The sequence below is a fragment of the Bactrocera tryoni genome, unplaced genomic scaffold (assembly GCF_016617805.1).
Source record: "Bactrocera tryoni isolate S06 unplaced genomic scaffold, CSIRO_BtryS06_freeze2 scaffold_9, whole genome shotgun sequence".
Taxonomy (NCBI): Eukaryota; Metazoa; Arthropoda; class Insecta; order Diptera; family Tephritidae; genus Bactrocera; species Bactrocera tryoni.
This window is the reverse complement of record NW_024396545.1, coordinates 770,895-778,749: the sequence shown is the minus strand read 5'-3', so window position 1 is coordinate 778,749 and position 7,855 is coordinate 770,895. Positions and strand designations below refer to the sequence as shown.

Sequence of the window (7,855 nt, the reverse complement as noted above, 5' to 3'; positions counted from 1 at the left end):
TCTTTAACGTTACTTCACCGCTTGAGATACAATTTTACAAGGGATGAAGATTTATTTGGCCAGCTTTAAAGCTATAACGCCATCGCCAATTCAATATTATATAGTATTGTGTGAATCAATTTTATAAACTTAATTGTATATCATTTAAGAAATTAATAAAAGTTATGCGTGTCGCAGAGTTGCCATTTCGATAACATTCAACTATGGATGAGTTGTTGATAAGTAAAGGATATCTGGATCTTATATTTGTGAATTTGTTACAATGGAAAAGTATGTGATTTGTGTCTTCTGTTGTGTTACACATTTCGCAGTTAGAATTATTAAAAATATTCATTTTAGCCAATGTGGCTTTACAAAATGTGTGATTTGTTAGTATTCTGTTTATTTGTTTAATTTTCATAGGTTCTATTCTATTTTTGTCGTCATGGAACCATGGCTTATTGATTAAATTTGGAAATATGCTACCATAATCTTTTCCTTTATATAAAATTTTACTTTTGTATTCATGTTCCCATTCGTTTTTTATTTTGTTAAATATTTCTTTTGTTGCATCTTTGATTGACCACGGTATTCTTAGTAGTTCTCCATCTTGTGCGGCATTTTTGGCTGCATTGTCTGCTTTTTCATTTAATTGGATATTGCTATGTGAGGGTATATGATGAATTTCTATTGCTTGAATTGAAGACATATTTATAGTTTCTATTATTTCTTGGGCAATAAAATTGTTGTTTTCGGAATCTTTTAATACTATGATACTGCTTAAGCTGTCCGTCAAAATGGCTATTTTTGTAAATTGTTGGTCAATTGAAAATTCTATAGCTTTTTGTATTGCTAATAGTTCTGCTGTCATGGAAGCAGTCTTTTTGTTACAGTAGAAAGATTTAGAAGTATTTGACTTTTCATGGATGAAAGCTGCGCTTGTTTTATTGTCTTTAATAGACCCATCTGTGAATAATATTTCGTATTGATTTGCTTCTAATTGTTCAATTTTTCCTCTGTATATATTATTTATTATTGATTGGTTTGCTTCTTTTTTATTGTTTACTACGCCTTCAAAGAAATTATCGTTTATTCGTATTTTATTAGTATTGAATGGGTTTTTATGTACTGGTGCGATGTTGAAAAAAATTATTTTGTATTTTTCATATACTTTGAAATAGCTAGATTGCTTAACAAGATTATTGGATAGCAATATTTTCTTTGCTGGTAGGTTGTACGCAATACATTTAATTATTTCTTTGGCTGTTGCCATCTCTAGCCTGTATTTAGGTGGCAGCTCTGCGGCCATGTGATAAATTACATGTGTCGGAGTAGATCTAATTAATCCCAAACATCTTCTGAGGTTAGAATTGCAGCAAGTTGACAATTTCTGTAAGGCGGATTTCGAAATATTGGAAAAAGATGATGCGGCGTATTCCATTTTAGCGCGTGCAAAGGCTTTGTAGAGTTGCAAAGCTTTAGTTGGTGTTATTCCAAATTTGCAGCCACTCAGAATGTTGAGAAATCGACATGTGTTGTTTGTTTTGTCCACTATTTGTTTAATATGTTGTGTGCACGCATTGTTGACGCTTACATATCTACCAAGGTATTTAATGTTTCGCACTTGGTCAAGTTGAATATTATTTATATGAATATCTATTTGTGTGTTGCGTTGGTTGAAATATATACTTTTGGTTTTGTTAAGGTTTATTTTTAGGTTGATTTTGTTGCATTCAGTGATGAATTCTTTTATTTTTTCTTTCAGAATAACTTGAGTTTGGTCCCGTTTCTTATGATAACATACAAGAAAAAAATCATCGGCAAACTGGAAAAGTTTACAATTTTCATCTATTATTGAGTGTAATTGTGCAGTGTATAGATTAAAAAGTGTTGGGCTTAAGCCACTGCCTTGTGTTAAACCATTGTTAGTGATAACTTTTTGATGGTCTAGTTTGAGATATCTTCGTTTTAAAAATGAAATAATCCACTCTGTTACTTTAGCATTAATTTGAGTCGTAGATAGTATGTCTTTTAAGATGTCCACATCCACAGAATCATATGCTTTTTCCACGTCGATACATGTAGCCATTACTTGGTATTTTTGTTTTCTAAGTAAAGCAATTGTGTTGATCAGATCATTAATACATTGTGCAGTAGAGTGGTGTTTTCGGAAACCATAAGATCTTGCGGGTAATAAATTATTGTGATTTATTTTGTTTTCTACATGTATTTTTAAGATGCCTTCCATACTTTTTGCTAGTACTGAGAGTAAACATATTGGTCTATAATTGTAAATGTTTGTTGTGTCATATCCTTTTTTGGGAATTGGGATGATTTTAATCTCCCTCCAGTGTTCTGGTATTTTTCCTCTTAACCAAATGTTTTTTAATAGGTTAAATAGTTTTACTTTTTCTTCATAGGATAAATGAAATATCATATTGTATGAGGTGTTGTCTGGTCCTTTGGCTGATTTCATATTTCTAGTATGTAAAAATTGTAAAAAGTTGTCTTTATTCATTTCTTCTATTGATTCTTCTCTGTTGTTGTTGATATAATTGATTGTGGGATTTTGTGTGGTTGTCCTAGCAATGAACTCTAAATATTTTATTTTGTCTTGCTTATTCCAGGAGTTGTTAATTTGTTTTTCACATTGATATTTCTTTAAATTTTTAATTTTAGCCCACATTTCTTTACTATTGTTTGTTATTGATATTTCATCTATAGTTTTTTGGAAATTAATTTTTTTCTGTTCTCGTATATGATCTGTAAGATTTTTTTCAGCTATTGACAGTAGTTCGCAATTGACCAGTGTTTTGTATTGATTGTATTTCTTTCTTGCTACGTTTCTTAATCTAAATAATCTTTGTGATTCATTTGTCCACCAATGTTTTGGGATATATTTGTTATTGTTGCTGATATTTATTGTGTTTTTTTGTAATGTTTGTTCGATTGAGTTGTTGAATTCATCTAAACTGTCGCCTACTTTGAACTTGGACATATCAATTAACAAACGGTTCATTAAGATTTTCTTTGCTTTATGTTTGAGTTGAAACTTGTCGAATAAGGTTATTATTATTGGTCTATGGTTACTATTAGTTAATTTATCTATTATTTTCCATGTGTTATTGATATTGTTATTGATGAAAGTTACGTCTAAAGTTGATCTAGAATTATTGGAGTCAAAAGTGGGAGAACCATCATTAAGGCAGATAAAATTGTTGTCAGTAGCAATGTTCTCTAAAATGTTTCCTTTGGTATTAAAGGATATCATATCCCATGTTGTTGCTCTGGCATTTAGGTCACCGCCAATAAGAGTCATATTGTTTAATTGTCTTGTGTATAAAAATAATTTTTCTATTTCTATTTTGAAGGTATTTGTTGCTATGTTTGGTGGACAATATACACTTATAATGTTAATATTTCTTTTGAGATTTAGTGTCGTTATACCAATATGTTCAATTTCACTTGGTATTTTAAATATTGTGAATCTTATGTTTTTTTTAATATATATTCCAACACCACCAAAACCATCTTGTCTATTGGAATATGCGTAATTATAATTGTTTAGACTTGTATCGTTGTTATTGGTTAACCATGTTTCAGCTAATATAGCTATATCTATTTTATTGTTGTGAAGACAGATTTCTAATAATTCCTTGTTTCCTTGTTTTTTCAAACTTTGTATATTAAATTGTAAAACTCTAATTTGTGATGTCATTTGAACTGTTGCTTATTAAGGTAGTATCGAATATATTAGTTAATTTGTTGAGTGAAGTACGAATGTTGTTGAATAATTCAATTGTGACTGGGTTTAATCTTTGGTGAATATTGGTAGTTAGGTGTTTTGTTATGGCTGCACTTAACTCATTTACTGTGTTTTGTGTTTCTTGTAATTTTCGTGTTTCAATAATGATTTCGTTGCTTTTGATTGGTTTGATTGCTTCTCTCCATTCCTGCATCGTATTTCTTGCATTTGCCTGTTCTCTACGTCTATTGCTATTTGTATTGTTAGTATTACTTTTAATTACTTTACTGAAAGGTAAGATTTTGTGGATGTATGCTGTGGCTTCATTATTTTGATGCGTATTATTAGTGTCTTTGCGATGTAATTCGGGGAAATTGTGGTCATAATTATCTAAAAGTTCGAAGCGGTTGCCTAAAATGCCTGCAACTTTCTTGTGGGCTTCTCTGTATGAGCTCCCTTCCAGGGTCATCGTTCTTTTAATTATGTATGCTTTTACCCTTGCTGGGCATTCCTTTGCGGTTGGTGCATGTTCGAAGTTACAGTTTATGCATAGTAATTTTTTGCATGCTTCTTCTTCTGCGTGAATTTGGAAGCATTTTTTGCATCTGGATCTCGTTTCTTTACAGTGCTGCGCAAAATGGTTAAAGCGGTAACACTTGTAGCACTGTGTTAACGCTATGAAGGGGCTTACCTTAATTTTAGTGTAGGCATAGGTAATGTATTCCGGGATCGTTTGGCCTTTAAAAAAAACTTTTACTCTTCTTGTTGGGATTTTGACCTCGTTTTCGTTTTTGGACCTGTTTTCCACTCTTATCAACTTTAGTATTGGCACACTAGAGTGTATGTCTTTCATGAGCTCCTCCATTGTGATTTCTTGGGGGATATCAAAAATGATGCCCACTTTGGCTATGCAGTGTTGCAGGATTTTTGGCTCGTATCCTTTATCTTTCAAAAGTTGGTTGTTGCATACATCGTTTGCAACTCTTGCCGTCTTGCATATAACCTTTACTCTTCCATATCCAACTTTATTCACTTCTTTGATATCGTCGTGTCCATATTTTAATTTCTTAATCAAGCCCGTGATCGCGATCGCGTTTATCGCGCTTCGTTCATTTCCTCTGTGTTTGGTATCTATATATACAATGAATGGACCTTGGTGGTCTTCATCGTATGTAATTTTTTCCGGGTTGAGTATGTTTGGTGTATTTGTTGTTGAGAGTGGTTTTATTATAATGTTTCTTTCAATATTAATTTTATCATTCACATATTTTGCTTTTTTGGCAGATTCTTTCACATTATGAGCCCAGGAGCCCTCGGGCTCCTCAGCCTCTACGTCCATTTTGTGTTTTTGTTTGATTATTTTTTATTTTTTTTTTTTTTAATTATAAATTGCACTTTATCACGAATTTGCTTTTTGATATTTAACGGATTTCAATTATAGCTGTAAACAACTGTTCAGGATGGCGTCTAAAACGCGAGTGCAGATATGCCAGATATCCTTTACTTATCAACAACTCATCCATAGTTGAATGTTATCGAAATTGCAACTCTGCGACACGCATAACTTTTATTAATTTCTTAAATGACATACAATTAAGTTTATAAAATTGATTCACACAATACTATATAATATTGAAATGGCGATGGCGTTATAGCTTTAAAGCTGGCCAAATAAATCTTCATCCCTTGTAAAATTGTATCTCAAGCGGTAAAGTAACTTTAAAGACTTAAAAAAAAAAAAAATTTCATTTATTATTTAATTGATCATAAGTGAGTTTAAATTTTCATTAGATTGGAAAATGAAAAAATCAAAACATTATTCGGCATTAATATTGTCATAAAATGAATAATGGATCAGGATGTGCGCTTTCGAAATTTGTTTGCATTTGCAACCATTTCGTGTTTATGCTATCATTCATTTCATTTACAAAATTGTGCAAGGCGCAAGAACATTTTATTATTAATATAGGGTTTTTAATATCGTTGTCAATTCCTCTCGCTATCCTTCTAAACCTTGCCTTCAGGTGGCCAAAAGCGTTCTCCACAACCCTTCGAGATTTAGATAAGTGGTAATTGAAAATATTCTCGTGCTCCTCAGCGGCTTGGTTATAGGGATAGGGCTTTATTAGAAACGGAGTAAAGCGAAACGCCGAGTCTCCAAGAACTACAATTGGGACATTAGTGTCACAACGTTTTTTCTCATTCTCTTTAAGCAGAGTATTTTTTCAAGTCGGATTTTTCAAATATTTGGGAATCATTTCAACGACTAGGTGCTCCAACATTAATGTACATAAACCTATATCTAAAAAAATGTTTTAAGTATTTTCCAAAACATGTATGTTGTTAACTACCTGTAGTCTACGAAGGCTAGTAAAGCCATTGAGTACCAACCTTTGTAGTTGAAATAGTCAATAGCATCAGATGCGGAGGGCCTTATCTCAATATGACATCCATCTGAAATAAATTATATTTGCATGTTATGGGTAAAATATTTCAAATTCATAGACTTACCTACTGCGCCCAGACATTGGGGAAATCCAATTTTTTTTAAATCCTTCAACTACGTAATTTTTTCTTGCGTAAGAAATGAGCTGGCTAAATATTTAGGCGATAGTATGTCCCACACCGCTCTGCAAAAGTCTTTAAGGATAAAACATACAGACGCTTTGGAAACCCCGAATAGTCTTCCAACTGTTTTGTACTCAGCAGAAGAACCAAGGGCATACAAAGCGTTAGCTATTCTTTTTTCTAATGGAATACATTGCCTGTATATAGTATCACGTTTGCCAATGTTTGTTAGCTCATTACATAAAATTTTGAATGATTCCCGACTCATTCTGAAGCTCTCCTTGAAGAATTGGTCACTATTGAAAGCAACGTCGAGCTCCCAAAAATTACCGTGCCTTTTTTACAATACAACGTCAAGTGGGAATTTTATAAAGTGATGTAATTGCTTACGTGTTTCCACAAACGTTTTGGCCTATTGTTATTTATTACAAAAAGCAATAAGGAATTTTGCATTTTTATCTCAGTTAATATTTTTTCCAATCTAAGTTGTCGTCTTTTCCGTATTTCTGCCAACTTCTTATTACGTGTTTGCGTTCTTTTGTTTTTCTTCCATATCTTTAATTTTTATAATTTTTTTCTTTTCTAGTTCACGAGTAAAAATATTGATTCACGAAACTTTACAATTCACCAAGAAGAATACAAATACAACAAATTTGACAGTTGATAATCTCATTTGCCTATGTAAACGGGTAGATTATTGAACAAGCTATAACGAGATTAAGTTCATATGTAAACGTACTTTAAGTGTAAAGTCGAAAAGCCATATCCAATACTTTGTATTTCGTTGTTAACTTTATTTATACTATTTAATTTCGAATTTATTATGTTACGGTCGCTTTCTATAATAGACTTGAGTTTAGAGAAAGTTTTATTATCTATTGAATTCAGATATGCTTCTATTTCTTGCCTATCTTTATCATCCATAGTGCCGAATAACCATTTTTGAGCTGTTCCAAAAATATTAATTAGGCCTCTTCGCTGTCTGTGTGGTATTAAAGTTAAAGCTTTGCTTTTTATATTGTCAAGTTACATTTCCAAAATTTCTGTTTTTCCTGTAGGCCAGCATGTTCTATATTTTTGTGAATTGTGTCGATTATACCTAATATTTCCTCTATATTTATTGTATGTAATATAGTGTCGTAGGTTTCTGCAAGTTGGACGTGTTCGATTCATACTTCCATTTATCCAAGATTAGTTTCAATTTTTCTATTGTGAGATGAGGTTGGATTGGTGTCAATGCCAGTAGTATCATCAAAGAGGTTAGGATCCATTTCAAGTTATAGTTCTTCATCGATATTGCTCGTTGAAGGAGTTGATTATACGTTTCTCGAACTCCAAAGTTCTTGATCAGTTCCAGTTTAATTTCATTCCACGTTGCCGCCTTGCTCAGGGTCTGGATAACCCGGAGCGCATCCCCCTGTATTTTGGTTTTTATGTGCCTTTCCAGGATGTATTGCTGTGTTATCGTGGAATAGAGGAAGTATCAAGTCGACCTCCCGTAGGAATGATGTTAAGTCATTCTCCTCATTTCCAAAGTATGGGCGGATTCTCGCTGCTTCTTTG

General features: G+C 32.4%; 1 long non-coding RNA gene and 1 pseudogene across 1 annotated transcript; one reads left to right on the top strand and one right to left on the bottom strand.

The window, feature by feature from the left end:
• Positions 1-1,308: 1,308 nt before the first annotated feature.
• Positions 1,309-2,274, top strand: LOC120782020. Its single transcript, XR_005706209.1, has 2 exons — positions 1,309-1,585; positions 1,745-2,274. It is a non-coding gene; the product is annotated as an uncharacterized LOC120782020 (long non-coding RNA).
• Positions 2,275-6,071: 3,797 nt separating this feature from the next.
• Positions 6,072-6,560, bottom strand: LOC120782029 (annotated as a pseudogene).
• Between the last annotated feature and the right edge of the window lie 1,295 nt (positions 6,561-7,855).